The sequence below is a fragment of the Paroedura picta genome, unplaced genomic scaffold (assembly GCF_049243985.1).
Source record: "Paroedura picta isolate Pp20150507F unplaced genomic scaffold, Ppicta_v3.0 Ppicta_v3_sca22, whole genome shotgun sequence".
Lineage (NCBI taxonomy): Eukaryota > Metazoa > Chordata > Lepidosauria > Squamata > Gekkonidae > Paroedura > Paroedura picta.
Window position 1 is genome coordinate 3,222,804 of NW_027518619.1, and position 21,405 is coordinate 3,244,208.

At 43.7% G+C, this 21,405-nt stretch overlaps 1 protein-coding gene across 3 annotated transcripts in view; it reads right to left on the reverse strand.

Annotated features, from left to right (window-relative positions):
* Nucleotides 1-21,405, reverse strand: part of LOC143828371 (SPATS2-like protein) — an 80,678-nt gene that overhangs the window by 52,665 nt on the left and 6,608 nt on the right. Inside the window, exon 1 of one of the 3 annotated variants that reach the window (XM_077318759.1) lies at nucleotides 15,517-15,537. The exons of the other annotated variants lie outside the window; for them this stretch is intronic. The gene's annotated coding sequence lies outside the window, so the exon portion shown is untranslated. Of the gene's footprint in view, nucleotides 1-15,516; nucleotides 15,538-21,405 lie in introns of those variants that run through there. 3 annotated transcript variants of the gene reach the window in all.

The following is a 21,405-nucleotide window of genomic DNA, read 5'->3' on the forward strand; positions in this document are numbered from 1 at the left end:
GCAGGAAGAGAGAAATAGACCCAGCAGTCAAGGAAGGCCTGACCAAAGAAGCCAGAGGATAGAAGAAAGGAAGAGTTGAATAAACAAGGCACAGAGTAGACTAGATGGTCTGTATGGCCCCTTCCAACTTTATGATTCTGTGATTCTGTGATTGAGCATGGATTAAGCACGTAGGCCACCCTGTAAATTTATCAGTAGCCCTCTGCATTTCCCACCCTCGGCTTATATGCGAGTCAATAAATTTGCCCAGATTTTGTGGTAAAATTAAGTACCTCGGCTTATATGTGGGTCGGCTTATATGCCTATGGAGTCCCAGAAGGGACACGAAATGGCCCATTTGGCTCCACAGCACTTCGAGGCAGCACTGAGCTGACTGGGGCATTTTAAAAATTATTCCCACAAAGGTGGGATTGTGTGACACCTTTGTGAAAATAAAATACAACCACCACTCATTGCAAAGCATGGTGGAACCTTCCCGCCTCAGCTCCTCCATGTGGAGGCCAATATCCAGGACAGACAAATATATAAACACATATTTTAAAACTAGAACTGTTTTGATTATAAGAGCCTCAAAGTTTAATGGCATCTTCAAAAGAAAGGGAATTGGATAAATCGTTGTACCAAGCCATTATCACTCAATTCCTTTCAAAATACAACAGGGTATGAATGACGTTGAGAAGTTATTTTGGGGGGTAGTGTAGCAATCAGATATTTTATAGTATTTGTAAGTAAAATATATTATGTCTTGGAAAATGAATGGCGTTCAAGTGCAATCTTAATATAAATGCAGCAGTAGAACACCTCCATTAGCAATTCAGAACTAGCATTTGCGCTTTCAGATATGTTAGTTCATAAAATGCTACGTATCAAACGGGTTATTTTAAAACTGTTTATACTGCACAGGGGGCTGCACCACCAAATTACAATAATTGCCTCTTGACTTTTATTATACAGTCTGAGAAGTGGTTTCGCACATGATGCTTTTATATTAAAGCCCCAATTTTGATCTCTAGGAGCCATCCCTAACATTAGCTGGGAAAACAACAGACACTTTTGAACTTGCTTAGCCAGGAGAGTTTTTAATATGCTTTTAAAGGATTCAATTGAAACAATTCTATTTTGGGGCAGGATCTAAATGCATGTGTTTCTAATTACCACTGAAATAAAGTATTTGCTTTTAGTTTTGAAAAAAGTGATATTATGCCTAAAATAAAATGCCTAGTGTTAAATCCCCCCTCCCCCTAGTTTTTTAATGTTTTCTCAGGAAACTTTCTTAGGGGATCATAGCTTTTGGGATGTTAGATGTATGTTAGAGGTGATGAAATTAAGTCACTAGAGGTTGGGAATTAAAACTGTTTGAAATCGTCTCACTGTAAAGCAGTTTTAATTTTATGACCTATCTCATTAAAAGCTTCATAGGATTATAGAGAAAGCCAGGAATGTATTTGGATAAGTTTACTGTGTGAGTTGTGATTTTATATTCTGGGTTTTACGTTTTTAATGTTTTTATGGGTTTTTTTCCCTGTATTGTAAGCCACCTTGAGATCCAAAAGGAAGTATGTTTTAAATACATAAACATATCCTGGAAACTTCTCACAGCAGGAGCGACAGGAGGGAATGAGGGCTCGGTCTGGCAGGGCTCTGTGTGTCTCTCTGAGGTGCATCTTTGGTGCATCTGAGAGGAATGTGGCTAGCGTCCAGGGAGGGAGGGAGCTGTAGGGGCAGGGCCAATCACCTGGACATGTTCCACCCCCCAGGCTGTTTCACAAATATATAGAGGAAGCATGGATAAGGATTGGGAATCAACGGTGCAGCTTCTTTGCACTGAATTACATATTGGACTTCAACAACTACTTTTCATAGCTCCTGTTTTTCAGTCTTTCCCCCCAGAGAGAACGCACTTTTGCTCAGTCTCCTCAAAGCAGCTGAGCCGCTGTATTATCTTGTCCAAATTACATCCATTCCCTGTCCAATACGGAGTTCCATTGATTCTTCCTTTCTAAAACGAAAGCTCAGAAAATTGCATGGGTCATAAAAACACAGGCGGATAAAACTTTCTGGATGTGCTGATGTTTACTGAATATTTGATTTAGAAAAACAGGCTGCTGCTGGTAATATATACTTTAAAAAAAGAGCAGCTTTGTAAATACAGCATTAAATATTTGATGTTTGCGTTTTGGAAGGAGGAGAAGCAAAAAAAAAAACAAAAAACAGGATTTAAGTTGGAATCAGCCATGAATATAATGAGTGAAAATGCTTTCCCATGCGGTCAGCATTTTATATCACGAGAGAAGAAAACCCACACATAACTTTTATAATCCCAGTGCAGCCATCTCTATGACATAATAATTCATATGTCAAAGCTGTAATTTCATGGGGATCGTGCACAAATACAGAGTTTGCAGCAAATTCAAAATGCAACATTTCCTTAATATTTCTCAATAGCTTTTTCCCAGTTTTAACGCGATCACGAAATCCTTGGGTAATTTTATTCTGTGAAAGTCGGACAGAATTATGTACATGGTATTTTTACTTTGGATAAAAACTTAATTCAAGATTACATTTTGGGGGAATTTTATAAAGGACCTTTTCTCTCACTCGTCTCCAAAAGAATAAAATAATGTTACAAGAATGGGGAGGAACTAAAAAAGGCAGGATTCATTAAAGATTAAATGTGTCCTTTTGAATTATTTTCTTCAATATGAAAAGCTATAGGATCAATTTACTTGTGAATTTTTTTTTTTTATTTAAGAAGAAGAAGAAGAAGAGTTGGCTCTTATATGCCGCTTTTCCCTACCCGAAGGAGTCTCAAAGCGGCTTACAGTCGCCTTCCCATTCCTCTCCCCACAACAGACACCCTGTGGGGTGGGTGAGGCTGAGAGAGCGCTGATATCACTGCCCGGACAGAACAGTTTTATCAGTGCCGTGGCGAGCCCAAGGTCACCCAGCTGGCTGCATGTGGGGGAGCGCAGAATCGAACCCGGCATGCCATATTAGAAGGCCGTACTCCTAACCACTACACCAAACTGGCTCCTAACCACTACACCAAACTGGCTAAAGAACAGGGAGAAGGAAATGATCACACTAAATCAGAATTTCCCAGCCTGATAGAAACATAGAACTCTAGAGTTTGAAGGAACCAGACAGGCCATCTAGTCCAAATCCCTGTTCAATGCAGCATCAGCCTAAAGCATCTATGATAAGTATCTGGCCAGCCACTGCCATGGCACCCAGCCAAAACTTTCCTATCTGCCAAATGTTTTTTAAAAGTGGGGAGAATCAGGACCTTTTCCGCACAATGGAAAGAGGCCTGGCCAGCACCTGTCTGGCAGCAGGGCTAATCCTACGTCCAGATGACATCAGCGCCGTCCAGCCTGAATCAGGCCCTCGTTTGCCTTGCAGCAAGGGAACGCAGATTCTTCCAGCATTCCCTTCCCTGCCTCAGGCGGCATCGGGGCCTATGTCATTCCAGGCCCGTCTGGCAGGGAAGAGTCGGGCCTCCCAGGCCTGGCTCCTCCTCTCGCCCTGAGCTGACTACAGTGTCCCGGGAGGGACACAAAATGACCTTGGCAGTTCTGCAGCAATGCGCATCAACACCTGCCTGGGACACTTTTTTCTGTTTAGGAATGCAGTATTGCTACCGCATTCCGAAACAGAAAAGAAACACCACCCACACCACCAGTCCCGCACAGAGGAATTTTTCTGCCCAGTTGCCTCATCTGGAGGCAGAAATCCGGGGAAGACAGGGTGCACCAGCAAAAATGGTCCCCCATGGGGACACAGGAAGTGGCGGGACAAAATGCTGCATCATAAAGGAAGGAGTCTTGAAGCGGCTTACAATCACCTTCCCTTTCCTCTTCCCACAACAGACACCCTGTGAGGTGGGTGAGGCTGAGAGGGCCCTGAGATTCCTGCTTGGCCAGAACAGCTTTATCAGTGCTGTGGCAAGATTGAACTATGCCATGCTGCCTTCCTTCCCATGGATAAAGTTGGTGATCATATTTTAGCAAACTTATTATTACTTTGTTATGTGAGAATAGCACAAATAAACCCTTTTGTGCTGAGCTAGGAAAACATTTGAGCAACTTGGAAAACTGTAGCAAAACGTGATGCAATCAAATAATATATTGATCTTACCCAGGTTTGTCTTTGGACACAGTTCACTGCTGTGTTCATGATTGTAGCAGTGGATTGAAAGTAGAGTATATGTTGCTGATTCACAGTGCTGCAAAATGGCTGTATAATCATATGTGTACTGTGTAATCATACGTGTGAGAAACTATTCTGGAGCGAAACACAACGCTCATTGCTGTTGAGAGAGTAGTGGGGAGTTTATATTTCCTTTTACTGTTGTATTGTATTTCCTTTTAAGACAATAAAGAATATGCCTTACCAGCCTGAATAATATTCCAAGATTTAAGCCCACATATTCCTGAAAAAAATAGCTCATACTTCAGACATCTTCAACTTTAATGATTCTACAAGATGACCTGAGTGGAAAGAAAAGGTTTGTTTGCTTTCAGCTGGCCACTAAGCTCCACAAGGAAGAAGGTAGTGCAACCAATTTCACTCCCTGTTGCTAGGGGAAACAAAGCCAGCAATTTCTATATATCCTTCACTCTGTTGAAAAGGCCCACAAGTACCACTATGACTGATTATGCATGGGGTAGAAAGGCCGGGCTGATGGCAACAGGGTAGCGGGGCCAATCCCTGATTATGCATGACGTCGCCACCATCCTGTCCGCATCCCAGCACTGGCCCAACTCAGGGCCTCAGATGGCCCACGGTAAGGGAACACAAAATACTTCCACGTTCTCTGTGTTACTACAGCCACCATCCGCAACCCTGCCGGGCCAGCCCCGTGCATAATGGCCACAACCTACGGTGCCCCTGCAGGGACACCTAACGCCCCAGTCAGCTTTGTGGCACCACAGAACCAATCGGTGGGTTAGTGACATGCCACTCTCCTACCATTGTGCGGTGGGGCCCCCATGCCCCCCACTCCACCCCTGCTGCTGCCACCGCACAGTACGATAGGCTCTTCCAGCCCTGGCATTGTGTGTGCGCACACACAACGTTGGGGCAGTCCACGTGCGTGGGGGATTCGTTCTCCTGTGCATTCTCAGGAAGTGGCGGGGCATGCTACCCCGCTGCAAGGGACTGACAGCAGCCTGCATTAATGGTTATGAGGCCATCTTAGAGAAATGTGACACTCACTTTATTCCAAAGTGGAATGTGCTTTATGAGGCCCTTAAGAGGTCTGGACTCACACATGAAGTCGTGGAACATTTTGAGTTTTGTTGAAGAAAAGTTGAATATCCTGGTGACATACTAGATATTGAAATTGCAGGCAAAGGGTTATCTGGCAGAACATATCTAATATAGGACTCGATCATTCACAAACCATGGGGATGTCAGGAGGGTCAGACATTAATACAAAGGTACACCCTTTCTGTATACATAGGTCATTAATAGATCTAGAAAATTAAGAGCTGTCTGCTACAAAGAATCATAGAGAAATTATGACCATGGACATGGAAAGTAAATTTTCCCCTTGGACTCCTCTGTTTGCAAAGACACTGAACGTGCATAAACGATAAACCTACCAATTAGTGGGTTGATTGTGGTTTCAAAATGAAACCACAAAGGAGACACAGTTGTCTTAGAAGACTGGTTAAGAATCCCAAATCTTCTCAAACTGTATAGAACAAAGCTTCTTAAACTGTGGGTCGTGTTCTAGGACATTCTGCGATGTCATGTACAGTTCAAAAGTCAGTTCCTCCATCCAATCATGTAATCAGTCTCCTACCAAAATTCAGATCTTTTAAATTTCCCACGTCATGTCACTTCTTTGGCCTTTTTCTCCAACCTTACATTATTTCTTTATTGATTTCACTTTTGATTCTGCTCTTTCTCGAAGTCCCAGGGCAGATTACAATGTAATCGATGAGGATGATCTGGGGCCAAGGGACCAAGCCCTATGAAGATAGGTTGAGGGACTTGGGAATGTTCAGCCTGGAGAAAAGGAGGTTGAGAGGGGACATGATAGCCCTCTTTAAGTATTTGAAAGGTTGTCACTTGGAGGAGGGCAGGATGCTGTTCCCGTTGGCTGCAGAGGAAAGGACGCGCAGTAATGGGTTTAAACTACAAGTACAACGATATAGGTTAGATATCAGGAAAAAAAATTTCACTGTCAGAGTAGTTCAGCAGTGGAATAGGCTGCCTAGGGAGGTGGAGAGATCCCCCTCACTGGCAGTTTTCAAGAAAAGGTTGGATACACACTTTTCTTGGATGCTTTGGGCTGGTCCTGCGTTGAGCAGGGGGTTGGACTAGATGGTCTGTATGGCCCCTTCCACCTTTATGATTCTGTGATTCTGTGATTGAGCATGGATTAAGCACGTAGGCCACCCTGTAAATTTATCAGTAGCCCGCTGCATTTCCCACCCTCGGCTTATATGCGAGTCAATAAATTTGCCCAGATTTTGTGGTAAAATTAAGTGCCTCAGCTTATATGTGGGTCGGCTTATATGCCTATGGAGTCCCAGAAGGGACACGAAATGGCCCATTCGGCTCCACAGCGCTTCAAGGCAGCACTGAGCCGACTGGGGCATTTTTAAAATTATTCCCACAAAGGTGGGATTGTGTGACACCTTTGTGAAAATAAAATACAACCACCACTCATTGCAAAGCATGGTGGAACCTTCCCGCCTCAGCTCCTCCATGTGGAGGCCGATATCCAGGACAGACAAATATATAAACACATATTTTTAAACTAGAACTGTTTTGATTATAAGAGCCTCAAAGTTTAATGGCATCTTCAAAAGAAAGGGAATTGGATAAATCGTTGTACCAAGCCATTATCACTCAATTCCTTTCAAAACACAACAGGGTATGAATGATGTTGAGAAGTTATTTTGGGGGGTAGTGTAGCAATCAGATATTTTATAGTATTTGTAAGTAAAATATGTTATGTCTTGGAAAATGGTGTTCAAGTGCAATCTTAATATAAATGCAGCAGTAGAACACCTCCATTAGCAATACAGAACTAGCATTTGCGCTTTCAGATATGTTAGTTCATAAAATGCTACGTATCAAGCGGGTTATTTTAAAGCTGTTTATACTGCACAGAGGGCTGCACTGCCAGATTACAATAATTGCCTCTTGACTTTTATTATACAGTCTGAGAAGTGGTTTCGCACATGATGCTTTTGTATTAAAGCCCCAATTTTGATCTCTAGGAGCCATCCCTAACATTAGCTGGGAAAACAACAGACACTTTTGAACCTGCTTAGCCAGGAGAGTTTTTAATATGCTTTTAAAGGATTCAATTGAAACAATGCTATTTTGGGGCAGGATCTAAATGCATGTGTTTCTAATTACCACTGAAATAAAGGAGTATTTGCTTTTAGTTTTGAAAAAAGTGATATTATGCCTAAAATAAAATGCCTAGTGTTAAATCCCCCCTCCCCCTAGTTTTTTAATGTTTTCTCAGGAAACTTTCTTAGGGGATCATAGCTTTTGGGATGTTAGATGTATGTTAGAGGTGATGAAATTAAGTCACTAGAGGTTGGGAATTAAAACTGTTTGAAATCGTCTCACTGTAAAGCAGTTTTAATTTTATGACCTATCTCATTAAAAGCTTCATAGGATTATAGAGAAAGCCAGGAATGTATTTGGATAAGTTTACTGTGTGAGTTGTGATTTTATATTCTGGGTTTTACGTTTTTAATGTTTTTATGGGGTTTTTTCCCTGTATTGTAAGCCACCTTGAGATCCAAAAGGAAGTATGTTTTAAATACATAAACATATCCTGGAAACTTCTCACAGCAGGAGCGACAGGAGGGAATGAGGGCTCGGTCTGGCAGGGCTCTGTGTGTCTCTCTGAGGTGCATCTTTGGTGCATCTGAGAGGAATGTGGCTAGCGTCCAGGGAGGGAGGGAGGGAGGGAGCTGTAGGGGCAGGGCCAACCACCTGGACATGTTCCACCCCCCAGGCTGTTTCACAAATATATAGAGGAAGCATGGATAAGGACTGGGAATCAACGGTGCAGCTTCTTTGCACTGAATTACATATCGGACTTCAACAACTACTTTTCATAGCTCCTGTTTTTCAGTCTTTCCCCCCAGAGAGAATGCCCTTTTGCTCAGTCTCCTCAAAGCAGCTGAGCCGCTGTATTATCTTGTCCAAATTACATCCATTCCCTGTCCAATACAGAGTTCCATTGATTCTTCCTTTCTAAAACGAAAGCTCAGAAAATTGCATGGGTCATAAATACACAGGCGGATAAAACTTTCTGGATGTGCTGATGTTTACTGAATATTTGATTTAGAAAAACAGGCTGCTACTGGTAATATATACTTTTAAAAAAGAGCAGCTTTGTAAATACAGCATTAAATATTTGATGTTTGCGTTTTGGAAGGAGGAGAAGCAAAAAAAACAAAAAACAGGATTTAAGTTGGAATCAGCCATGAATATAATGAGTGAAAATGCTTTCCCATGCGGTCAGCATTTTATATCACGAGAGAAAAAAACCCACACATAACTTTTATAATCCCAGTGCAGCCATCTCTATGACATAATAATTCATATGTCAAAGCTGTAATTTCATGGGGATCGTGCACAAATACAGAGTTTGCAGCAAATTCAAAATGCAACATTTCCTTAATATTTCTCAATAGCTTTTTCCCAGTTTTAACGCGATCACGAAATCCTTGGGTAATTTTATTCTGTGAAAGTCGGACAGAATTATGTACATGGTATTTTTACTTTGGATAAAAACTTAATTCAAGATTACATTTTGGGGGAATTTTATAAAGGACCTTTTCTCTCACTCGTCTCCAAAAGAATAAAATAATGTTACAAGAATGGGGAGGAACTAAAAAAGGCAGGATTCATTAAAGATTAAATGTGTCCTTTTGAATTATTTTCTTCAATATGAAAAGCTATAGGATCAATTTACTTGTGAATTTTTTTTTTTTATTTAAGAAGAAGAAGAAGAAGAGTTGGCTCTTATATGCCGCTTTTCCCTACCCGAAGGAGTCTCAAAGCGGCTTACAGTCGCCTTCCCATTCCTCTCCCCACAACAGACACCCTGTGGGGTGGGTGAGGCTGAGAGAGCGCTGATATCACTGCCCGGACAGAACAGTTTTATCAGTGCCGTGGCGAGCCCAAGGTCACCCAGCTGGCTGCATGTGGGGGAGCGCAGAATCGAACCCGGCATGCCATATTAGAAGGCCGTACTCCTAACCACTACACCAAACTGGCTCCTAACCACTACACCAAACTGGCTAAAGAACAGGGAGAAGGAAATGATCACACTAAATCAGAATTTCCCAGCCTGATAGAAACATAGAACTCTAGAGTTTGAAGGAACCAGACAGGCCATCTAGTCCAAATCCCTGTTCAATGCAGCATCAGCCTAAAGCATCTATGATAAGTATCTGGCCAGCCACTGCCATGGCACCCAGCCAAAACTTTCCTATCTGCCAAATGTTTTTTAAAAGTGGGGAGAATCAGGACCTTTTCCGCACAATGGAAAGAGGCCTGGCCAGCACCTGTCTGGCAGCAGGGCTAATCCTACGTCCAGATGACATCAGCGCCGTCCAGCCTGAATCAGGCCCTCGTTTGCCTTGCAGCAAGGGAACGCAGATTCTTCCAGCATTCCCTTCCCTGCCTCAGGCGGCATCGGGGCCTATGTCATTCCAGGCCCGTCTGGCAGGGAAGAGTCGGGCCTCCCAGGCCTGGCTCCTCCTCTCGCCCTGAGCTGACTACAGTGTCCCGGGAGGGACACAAAATGACCTTGGCAGTTCTGCAGCAATGCGCATCAACACCTGCCTGGGACACTTTTTTCTGTTTAGGAATGCAGTATTGCTACCGCATTCCGAAACAGAAAAGAAACACCACCCACACCACCAGTCCCGCACAGAGGAATTTTTCTGCCCAGTTGCCTCATCTGGAGGCAGAAATCCGGGGAAGACAGGGTGCACCAGCAAAAATGGTCCCCCATGGGGACACAGGAAGTGGCGGGACAAAATGCTGCATCATAAAGGAAGGAGTCTTGAAGCGGCTTACAATCACCTTCCCTTTCCTCTTCCCACAACAGACACCCTGTGAGGTGGGTGAGGCTGAGAGGGCCCTGAGATTCCTGCTTGGCCAGAACAGCTTTATCAGTGCTGTGGCAAGATTGAACTATGCCATGCTGCCTTCCTTCCCATGGATAAAGTTGGTGATCATATTTTAGCAAACTTATTATTACTTTGTTATGTGAGAATAGCACAAATAAACCCTTTTGTGCTGAGCTAGGAAAACATTTGAGCAACTTGGAAAACTGTAGCAAAACGTGATGCAATCAAATAATATATTGATCTTACCCAGGTTTGTCTTTGGACACAGTTCACTGCTGTGTTCATGATTGTAGCAGTGGATTGAAAGTAGAGTATATGTTGCTGATTCACAGTGCTGCAAAATGGCTGTATAATCATATGTGTACTGTGTAATCATACGTGTGAGAAACTATTCTGGAGCGAAACACAACGCTCATTGCTGTTGAGAGAGTAGTGGGGAGTTTATATTTCCTTTTACTGTTGTATTGTATTTCCTTTTAAGACAATAAAGAATATGCCTTACCAGCCTGAATAATATTCCAAGATTTAAGCCCACATATTCCTGAAAAAAATAGCTCATACTTCAGACATCTTCAACTTTAATGATTCTACAAGATGACCTGAGTGGAAAGAAAAGGTTTGTTTGCTTTCAGCTGGCCACTAAGCTCCACAAGGAAGAAGGTAGTGCAACCAATTTCACTCCCTGTTGCTAGGGGAAACAAAGCCAGCAATTTCTATATATCCTTCACTCTGTTGAAAAGGCCCACAAGTACCACTATGACTGATTATGCATGGGGTAGAAAGGCCGGGCTGATGGCAACAGGGTAGCGGGGCCAATCCCTGATTATGCATGACGTCGCCACCATCCTGTCCGCATCCCAGCACTGGCCCAACTCAGGGCCTCAGATGGCCCACGGTAAGGGAACACAAAATACTTCCACGTTCTCTGTGTTACTACAGCCACCATCCGCAACCCTGCCGGGCCAGCCCCGTGCATAATGGCCACAACCTACGGTGCCCCTGCAGGGACACCTAACGCCCCAGTCAGCTTTGTGGCACCACAGAACCAATCGGTGGGTTAGTGACATGCCACTCTCCTACCATTGTGCGGTGGGGCCCCCATGCCCCCCACTCCACCCCTGCTGCTGCCACCGCACAGTACGATAGGCTCTTCCAGCCCTGGCATTGTGTGTGCGCACACACAACGTTGGGGCAGTCCACGTGCGTGGGGGATTCGTTCTCCTGTGCATTCTCAGGAAGTGGCGGGGCATGCTACCCCGCTGCAAGGGACTGACAGCAGCCTGCATTAATGGTTATGAGGCCATCTTAGAGAAATGTGACACTCACTTTATTCCAAAGTGGAATGTGCTTTATGAGGCCCTTAAGAGGTCTGGACTCACACATGAAGTCGTGGAACATTTTGAGTTTTGTTGAAGAAAAGTTGAATATCCTGGTGACATACTAGATATTGAAATTGCAGGCAAAGGGTTATCTGGCAGAACATATCTAATATAGGACTCGATCATTCACAAACCATGGGGATGTCAGGAGGGTCAGACATTAATACAAAGGTACACCCTTTCTGTATACATAGGTCATTAATAGATCTAGAAAATTAAGAGCTGTCTGCTACAAAGAATCATAGAGAAATTATGACCATGGACATGGAAAGTAAATTTTCCCCTTGGACTCCTCTGTTTGCAAAGACACTGAACGTGCATAAACGATAAACCTACCAATTAGTGGGTTGATTGTGGTTTCAAAATGAAACCACAAAGGAGACACAGTTGTCTTAGAAGACTGGTTAAGAATCCCAAATCTTCTCAAACTGTATAGAACAAAGCTTCTTAAACTGTGGGTCGTGACCCTGTATGGGGTCGCATAACTGAATGTGGGGGGTCACAAATCCTGGTGACTTCCTGCTAGCGTGGAAGGGGAGCGACAGTGGCTGCGTCAAGGAAAAAGCCCTGCTGCACTCGAGTGTCTGCTTTAGAGCAAAGTGTCCCTCCAAAGTCATCTATTACAAGAATTGCATCTTCTGATTGTGAAGCTAAAAAAGAATATATTTTTATATCCAAACTGGTATACAGCAGTGTGCTCGGTTTTTCGCACTGTCTATAACAATGCAAAAAAGTCTTCAGTTGATAGAAGACAGCAACAGAAAGGGACAGGTGATTCTCCCCACGGAGGAAGCTCCAGAGTTTTGATGCTATGACTGAAGAGGCCCTCTCCCAGTTTGCCCCTGCCTGATTTCAGAAGGTGGGGGCATCCAAAGCAGGGCCTCTGAAGATGACTGAATTGGTCAGGCAGGTTCATAAGGGGTTAGGCAATCCTTCAGGAAATCCTTCCATGTCGAGGTCTGAAGATCAAGACTAGCACCCTAAATTGTGCCCAGAAATAATCTAGAAGTCAGTCTAGGAAAACCAACACTAGAGGTAATATGGCCTCTATGACCACTCCAGTCAACATTCTGGTCGCAGCCTTCTGTACTAATTGAACTTTCTGAACATTCTTCAAGGGCAGCCCCACATTGCAGCAGTCTAATCTACTTGTAACCAGGAGGTGCACCACAGTGGCCAGCTCTTTTCTATCCAGACAAAGCTGTAGTCAGTTGAAGCTGGTAAAAGGCATTTCTGGCCACAGATTCCATCCACTTATCCAGCAATAAGTCTGAGAACAAGGGCACCCCCAAATTATGGACCTCTTCCTTCAAGGGAAGCACAACCTTATCCAGAACGGGTAAAAAATTAAATCCTGGATCATCTTCTGCCTGTTAGTAGCGCTTCCATCTTGTTTGGATTAAGCTCCAGTTTATTAGCCTGCATCCATTCAAAAACTAACTCGTCACTGGTTCAAGGTTTCTGTAGCCTCCCTAGAATCAGCTGAAAGAACAAGCCACAATGGAGTGTCTTCTGCATATATATTGTTGTTGTTATTATTTGATTTCTGTACCACCCACCCAGCAAGCCAACTCAGGGAGGTATGCATCATATAAAATACAGCTATACAATTTAAAAGCCATTCAATTAAAAATTAAATGAATGTTCAATTAAAGTTCAACTAAAACAGTTCCGCAGGGCCTGCAAAAGGGAGCTCTTCCACCAGGCATTCGGCTGAGGCCAGGCCAACCAACCAACATCTGCAGGGCCCCTGCCCCCCCTCCCCCCAGAAACCCACTAAGACTCCAGGACCTGTTCGAGTTACCACTGTTTATGTTATGATATACTGTTATGTTATACTGTCACCCGGTTCATCAATTAATAATATTAATGTTATTTAATGTATGGTTTCATGTATAGTTTCAGTTATATGTAAACCGCTCTGAGCCTTCGGGGAGGGTGATATATAAATATGAATGAATGAATGAATGAATGAATTAATTAATTAATGGTTTTAAAATGTACATCCCTATGAAATCTGCACTCCCCCAGGGGCCAACCATTGCCCTTGGATTTACAGCTTCTTAGGTGCAACCCGGAATGGGTGAGCTGAGGAATGAGGGCCTAATAACAGTAGCATTGTCACCACCTGGTTGTTTACTGTTGTTTTATCTTTATTATTTCTATCTAGTATGTTGTATTGTCAGCCACGAGTGGGCTGGTCTGGGAGTGGCGGTATAATAAATAGATTGATCGATCCATCGATCGATAGATGGACGGATGGACAGGAGAAGAGAGAGATGAGACAAAGAGAGAGAGAGATGATAAACAGACAGACAGACAGACAGACAGACAGACAGACAGACAGGTGAGAGAGAGAGAGAGAGAGAGAGAGAGAGAGAGAGAGAGAGAGAGAGAGAGAGAGAGGTGGGTGGACGGACGGACAGACAGACAGACAGAAAGATGGGTACATGGGTGTAACATGGTAAAGATGAGTAGGTAGGTGGGTAGACAGACAAAGCAAATAAATAAATAAATAAACAAACAAATAAATAAATAAATATTAAAACAGTGACAGGTATCTCACAATTAGTGACAACTTAGTCCAAATCTCTGGATGCGTGTAGATGTTAAAGAAAAGGGGACAAAATCTAACCTTGTAGGCCCCCAAAGACCAAAGGGTGAACAGCAGTCCCCCAGCACCACCTTCTGAAATACAGCCTCCACTAAGACCACCACAGAACAGTGCTTTCCAATCTCAGTTTAGCTAGGCAACCCCAAAGGATACTATGCTCAATGGTATCAAAAGTCTGAGAGATCCAAGAGAATTATACTTCTCCCAACACAAGAAATGCATCAGGGCCGCCAAGGCTGTTTCAGTCCTTCTACCATGATAACATATGGATTTTCCATGACGATATGTGGACATGAAGCTCTTGGATTATTCCCTTCCTAGATATTTGCATAACATTTAGTATGGATTATTTCTTAAGTGAACATTCTAGTACCTCTACATATGATTCTATGATACAGACAGTCAATACTTAGAATCATAGATTTGGAAGGGGCCATACAGGCCATCTAGTTCAACCGCCTGATTGAGATTTGCTGATCCTAATCTTCTTTACACACACGCTATCTTAACAAGCTGGCCCTGAACCAAGTAGTCCATCATCCTACTGAAACTTATCAAATGTGTATGTGTCTTCTGAACACAAGTGTGGTGCAGTCTGAGCCAGCGTTACACCACAGTAAACCTTTTGATTGCAATGGGTTTAAAAAGGCGTAACTCTATTTAGGACGGCACTGATAGTAATGGTTGCTTGCCAATTCTTTGTTGGCCATAACCATTCTGTATCCCAAGGGTCAGCTCAAATGGAACCACTGCAAAAAGAAAAGTGCACAGCAGGTCCAAATGGCTTCTTAAGACCACTATAAATCAATATTTGTCCCTTGGCAATACTTGCTCAAGACAAGGACACTATTCCAGGGATCCAACAATTGTTTGAATGAGAAGTTAGGTGATCTAATTTCTAAAGTGATGTAACACACTCTGGCACATGTAAATTCAAACGCCAGCTCCGTTATGAACATGGATAACTCTGAGCAAGTATTTTTAGCCTCAGCTTCCAACCCATACAATCAAAGTAATTACCTATTTGGCAGTGATGCTTTGCGAATGAATAGGATAAAAATTATCTAGCACTTTGGAGAGATTAAGTTTTACAAAAGTGACACAGCAATTTAATCACGACCCTTTGGGGATTGTACTGATAAGCTGTGGTCCTGACCAGGCTGTACTTGATATTGTAAAAATACACAGTATCTTGGGCACGTTACAACCGCAGTGATTTTAACAGCTGGCAACATCCACAGAAGAAATAGAACATTTATTATTATTATTATTATTTACAGATGTCCAATTAAACATTCCCATTAAAACCCCATTAAAATGGACAGAAAAATACAGATACAGTAGACTAACAATCTAAGAACTTGGCAGAGAAACCTCACATCCCCAACCCTTTCCTTACCTCTAAAGGGAGGAGGAAGGAGAGACGGGGTAATCAAAGTTGCAGCTTGACACCAGGGCTTCTCCCCATCAGAGACACAGCTCAGATGCTTGCAGAACACACCACAAAAATGTTAAAGAACTCTTATTAACTCAACATGTCATTTCATGCAAAACACCAAGTGACTGGTTAGATGCTCAAATATTCCTTTGAAGGAATACTCCCTTATATCTGGCATTGGAGCTCTGCCTGCAATCACACACATGTCCCGAACTGACAAGATTTCTAATTTGCAACATCAATTGCAGTTTTCTTGGTATGAAATTCTGATTCCTTCTGTAGCCTGCAGGTTGTAATATTATGATCATAAAGAATACATGATTTTCAAATAGCTTTCCACCTCACTTCTAAGGAGAGACATTTCCTTCCTAAGGCTTCCAGTTTCTTAACATAGCTAGCTACTATACCTGAAACCAAAACATTGGTTTACCTGAAGGTTTCTTCTCATCAGGTCACACCTCCAATCGCTCCAGGCAGGGCTATGCAAATTAGCGTGCCTTTCCAGGATTGTGGAGGCTGACCCCATAGTGTAGCCAAGCTCCAAATCACTCTATTAAGACTTTAATAAACTAATCCTAATAGTTAACAATAATATTAACTGAGTTAACACCAACGTTTCATTACTGCTCTGCCATACAAGAAAACAACATTTTGAGATGGGTAATATATATTGGAGGACAGTGGAGGCCCCACTGAAGAGATGAAACTTTCAGCTAAGCCAGTCTTTCATTTTCCTTCAATGGAGGAAATCCTTCAGAATGGTTATGGAACTCAGCTAATCCGGGTGGGTATCTTTTCTTTTTTTCTATTACAGAATCAACCTGACACCTGGCTTTAAAACTCTTCTGCCAAAGGCAACCACATCCTGTTCTGAGCCTCAATCTTAAAATGTCTAATGGAGATCACAAAGGACGATCAAGTAGCAGTTCTACAAATCTTCTCAATAGAAGCTCTTGTTCTAAAGGCTGCTCTGGTACAGAGGACCATAATGATTTTAGGCTGGCTCATGCCCTGAGATCAATAGGTCTGTTTGATACACGATCCAGGTACTAATGACAGATTTGGATATTTGGCTCCCCAAATTTGTTGTACCGTGTGATATGAATAAAGCCTCAGTTAATCTAAATGCCTAAGTTCTTTTTATATAAACTAGTATTTAAGCCCGCTGTAGCTGCAATACAGCAGGCGCTAGCCGTTTGTCCAGGCCCCCCCCGTGCCACGGCCTACCCAGGTTATGGTTGTCCGTGGTGGGGGCCGCGCTGTTGGTGGCAGTGGCGAGGTATCCTCCGTCTTCGGCGGGTCCGGTCGCGGTTTCTGCAGCGGTGGCGGCGCTGCTCTGTTGGCCGGGGGCTGTCGTGCTGTGGGGCAGCGGCCTGACACCCCGTGTCAGGCCGCTAGGCAGGGAGCCCTGGGCAGCTGCGCTCCGGCGCATCTGCCGGGGGCTCCCTTGCCGGCGGTCTGACACGTCAGGAAGCGCAAAGCGCCTCCCGACGCGTCAGGCCACCGGCAAGAGAGCAACTGCAAGCCGCGCTCCGCGCGTTGCCTTCCTGACAGCTCCGCGCGGCTCGCAATTGCTCCCTTCGCCAGGGCGGGAATCAGCTGGGCCAATTGGCAGGCGCTTTGCGCCTGCCGATTGGCCCGGCCGATGGTCTGTCCAGAGGAAGAGGCCAATCGGCACCCTTCCTCATCCCGGACAGAGCCCGCCCTAACTCCTCCCACAAAGCCCATACGGCTTTATTTAGTCCGCGGCGCCCATGGGCAACGCGGGCTGTGTTAAAATTCTCTGTGCTCTTACATCTAACTTATGCCAGTTCTTTTTCTTCTACAATGAAGGAATGGGATAACAAACACTACTTGTTGGTTCAAATTAAACTGTGAATTAACTTTGGGAGCAAACCAAGGATCTGTTTGTAGCATCACAGAATTCTTACAGAAGACATGCAGGTCCTTACAAATTGACAAGTTCCCCAGTTCTGAAACCCTCCTTGTTGTAGTCATGGCTGTCAGGAAGGCAACGTTCAAAGACAAAAACTTTAGCTCTACATACCTCAGTGGTTCAAATGGTTTACTGGTTAGTGCCTGAAGCACCTCAGTGAGACCCCGTGCTGGAAATCTATGTTGCACCAGAGTTGCTAACTCAGTGGGCCCTTTAAGATACTTCTTTCTTTCTTTCTTTCTTTCTTTCTTTCTTTCTTTCTTTCTTTCTTTCTTTCTTTCTTTCTTTCTTTCTTTCTTTCTTTCTTTCCAATCTTCAAATCCAAGAACTTCAAAACATTCTTACAAGATGGCTTAAGTAGATCCAAATTACAATTCCACATCCATTTTTTTTAAAAAAGCTGACCAGGTATATTATATATTCTCCTGGTTGCTGAATGCCTAGAGTGAAATATCACACCTACAATTTCTCTGGGAATGCCAGATTTTACTAGTGTCTCCTGCTCAGTTTCCAGGCTGTCAATTTTAACCATTGGGGATCTGGATGCCAAAGGGGTCCCTTATTCAACAGATCTGGAGTTTATTTATTTATTATTTGATTTATAGCCCACCTTACACTGAAGCTCAAGGCGGGTTCCAAAAAAAGCCATACCCCAATATAAAACCTCTCCTCTAAAACCAACACCCCAATAAAACATCCAGATACTGAAATTCCCTTCTCTCCTCTACAACCACCAGGCGGTCCACTTGATGATCTAGCTCATTCGGGGGCGGAGGGCAGTGATCTTAAGAACTCAGACTTAACCAAAACCCTGGCAGAAGAGCTCCATCTTACAGGCTCTACGGAACACTAATAGTTCCATCAGGACTCTCAGCTCTCCCCGGAGCTCATTCCACCAGGCTGGGACCAGGGCGGGTCTAGGCCAGGCATATTTCTCAGGGGCCAGGGACCTACAACAGATTGGTACCTGCAGAGAAAAGAGCCCTGCGGGGGGCATAAGGACAAGTGGTCCCTCAGCAAAGTAGGCAATGTCCATAGTTTGTCTATAATTAGTTGTACGAAATCCAAAAGCCACGGCCTTCTTGGTCAATATGATGCTAACTGTATGAGTTCCGCTTGTTTCTCTCTCATTATGCTCAATACGTGTTGGATTCTGCTAGTTCCCACCTCACAGAGCTGCTTTGATGGTCCTGCTGGAGCTACAGGGCTAACAGAACTGGAGGAGGTCAGTCTCCACAATCTCGGAAAGGCATAGTAACTTGCATAGCCCTGCCTGGAGCAATCAGAGTTGTGACCTGTCCTGTCTGGAAGACTTCCCCCACAGAAGAAGAAGAAGAAGAAGAAGAAGAAGAAGAAGAAGAAGAAGAAGAAGAAGAAGAAGAAGAAGAAGAAGAAACCATCCGTGTTACAGCAAAAGACACCCTTAAGGAGAAATATAGTAGACTAGTTTCAAAGCCCCTTTATAAAAAGGGGTTTTGAAAGGGGAGAAGGCAGCGAAGCGCCTCTCGCCGCGTCAGACCGGCAGGGAGGGAACCCCCAGCAGCCGCGCTTCGCGCGACTGCTGGGGGTTCCCTCGGGCGGCAGTCTGATGCGGCCTCTCGCCTCTCGGTCTGACGCGGCCTCTCGCCTCTCGCCGCGTCAGTCCGGGAGCAACTGCGAGCCGCGCTGTGCGCGGCTCGCAGTTGCTCAGGCTGGGAATCGGAGGGACAAATCGGCCGGCGCTTCGCGCCTGCTGACTGGTCCCTCCGATTGTCTGTCGTGAGGAAGGGTCCAACCCGGACCCTTCCTCATCACGGACAAAGTCCACCTCTAGGGGGCTTAACGAATTATTTAGTCCTGTTTAAAGATATCAATTCATGTAAACAGGACCAAAATTATCTCAAAAACTAGTATGACATATACAATGAGCACTGTTCTGGGATATACAAATGACACCTTTGAAATCTATCTATCTATCTATCTATCTATCTATCTATCTATCTATCTATCTATCTATCTATCCATCCATCCATCCATCCATCCATCCATCCATCCATCCATCCATCCAAATATCTATCTTATGGCATGTGCATAATACAGCCAGAAGATCCTAAGATTGTCTGGCTGCAAAGCAAGAAACATTCGGGGTGGTTTGCTATTGTCTGCCCCCACGTCACAACCTGGCATTCCTTGGAAGTTGCTCTTCCGAGTGCTAGCCAGGGGGACTCTGCTTAGTTTCTGAGATCTGTCGGCACTGGGCTTACCTGGTCTCTCCATATCAGGTACATCTTTGATAAATATTAACTGACTTACTTTGAGAATATATAGACAGAGGTTTTTAAAAAAAGCAATAGAAAACAATCTTGACCACAAAGAATTGTAGTATGTTGGCTTTTAGAGATGAGTCTAACCCAGACACTTAAGCGTTGGATTTCCTCAGGTTCAAAGGGAATATTTTCCAAAGCATTTTAAATATAGAAGTCAGAGATTGAGGTCTGGTTAGCTGAGAGCCAAGGGTCTTTGAAAGTAATTTTGGAGAATTTGGATATGCAGTTTTCCAATTCTGTCCCACTCCAAATTTCACAATGTTGCTTCCTTACTAGAACCAAGTAAAACACCTCAACCATTTAAGGATATCTGCTGTTTTCTAGTGGAATTTGGCTTGTTGGCCAAACCTTAAACTTGCTTCTTAAACAGAACCAGATCACATATTGAGATGCTTTATTTGCATCTATTTTCCATTCTTTCATATGACAATGATCCTTAGAGATTTTAAACTTTCTGAAGAAAATAACGAAGTCTGAATCCAGTAGCACCTTTAAGACTGACAAAGTTTTCATGTGCATGCATAAAACAAATAAAACTTAATTGGTCTTAAAGTTGCCACTGGACTGCTGCTTCAAACCAACATGACTACCCATCCGAATCCATGCACAAAACAGTTTATATTCTTCCCTGATCAATGCCAAATATATTCCTAAAATTTTAGACAACATAAAGCTTGATCTGAAAGGCACCTATAAGCTTACTGATCTTGCTGCTGAAGTGGTACACTGAATTCTGAACTTAATGCTGATTACCTGTAATTTGGCCCGTGCATTCCTGAGGGGAGCCAGGCAAACCGAAGAAAAAGAAACAAATGGTGCAAAAGGAAAAGGGTCTTTAATGGCTGAATGATCCCTACACTTTTCCTGTTTGGCTTTGTCAGGGAAAATTGTTTTAAGTACTATATGGAAAGGAATTGAAAAAGCAACTGAAAGTTACTATGCTATTCTGAAAGTGAAGCCAACTCGCTCGCAGCCAGGTGAGCTTCTCGCTGCAGGGGGGAAGAGGTGGGCGGGGTCACCCGTGGCCCGGTGCCGAGGCTTTTGTGGTCCAGGCCTGGGGGTTGATGACCCCAGGCCTTGACCACAAACCGGCCATCTCAGGAGGAGGGGCCAACCTCAAAATGTCAAGGCACTGGCAAACCACCCTGTATTGAGTCTGCCATGAAAACGCTGGAGGGCATCACCCCAAGGGTCAGACATGACTCGGTGCTTGCACAGGGGATACCTTTACCTTTACCTTAAAGTTATACATAACTCTGATAGCAACTCTTCAGAATTTGAGGCAGAAGCAGTTTTAACAGGATGCTTTTAAAAATGAAAATATTATTTAAAAATAGTTTCCAGAATACACAGAAGCATAAAGAGCTAGCAAAGAAACCATCATCTGGCAATATCTGGCAGATGTCCAATGGCCATTCAGAAGCTCTGCTGATCCCACCCATTTTTGAAAAACATTTGGTGGGTACCAGGAAAGAAGTCTGTGGGTATCCAGGTGCCCACAGGTATCACTCTGGGTACCCCCGGTTTAGAGCATCAGGAATGAAACAGCTTATAGGTCTTAACTAAAATTGGTTGTGGTTCTCCCATATAGATCATCAGAACAAATTA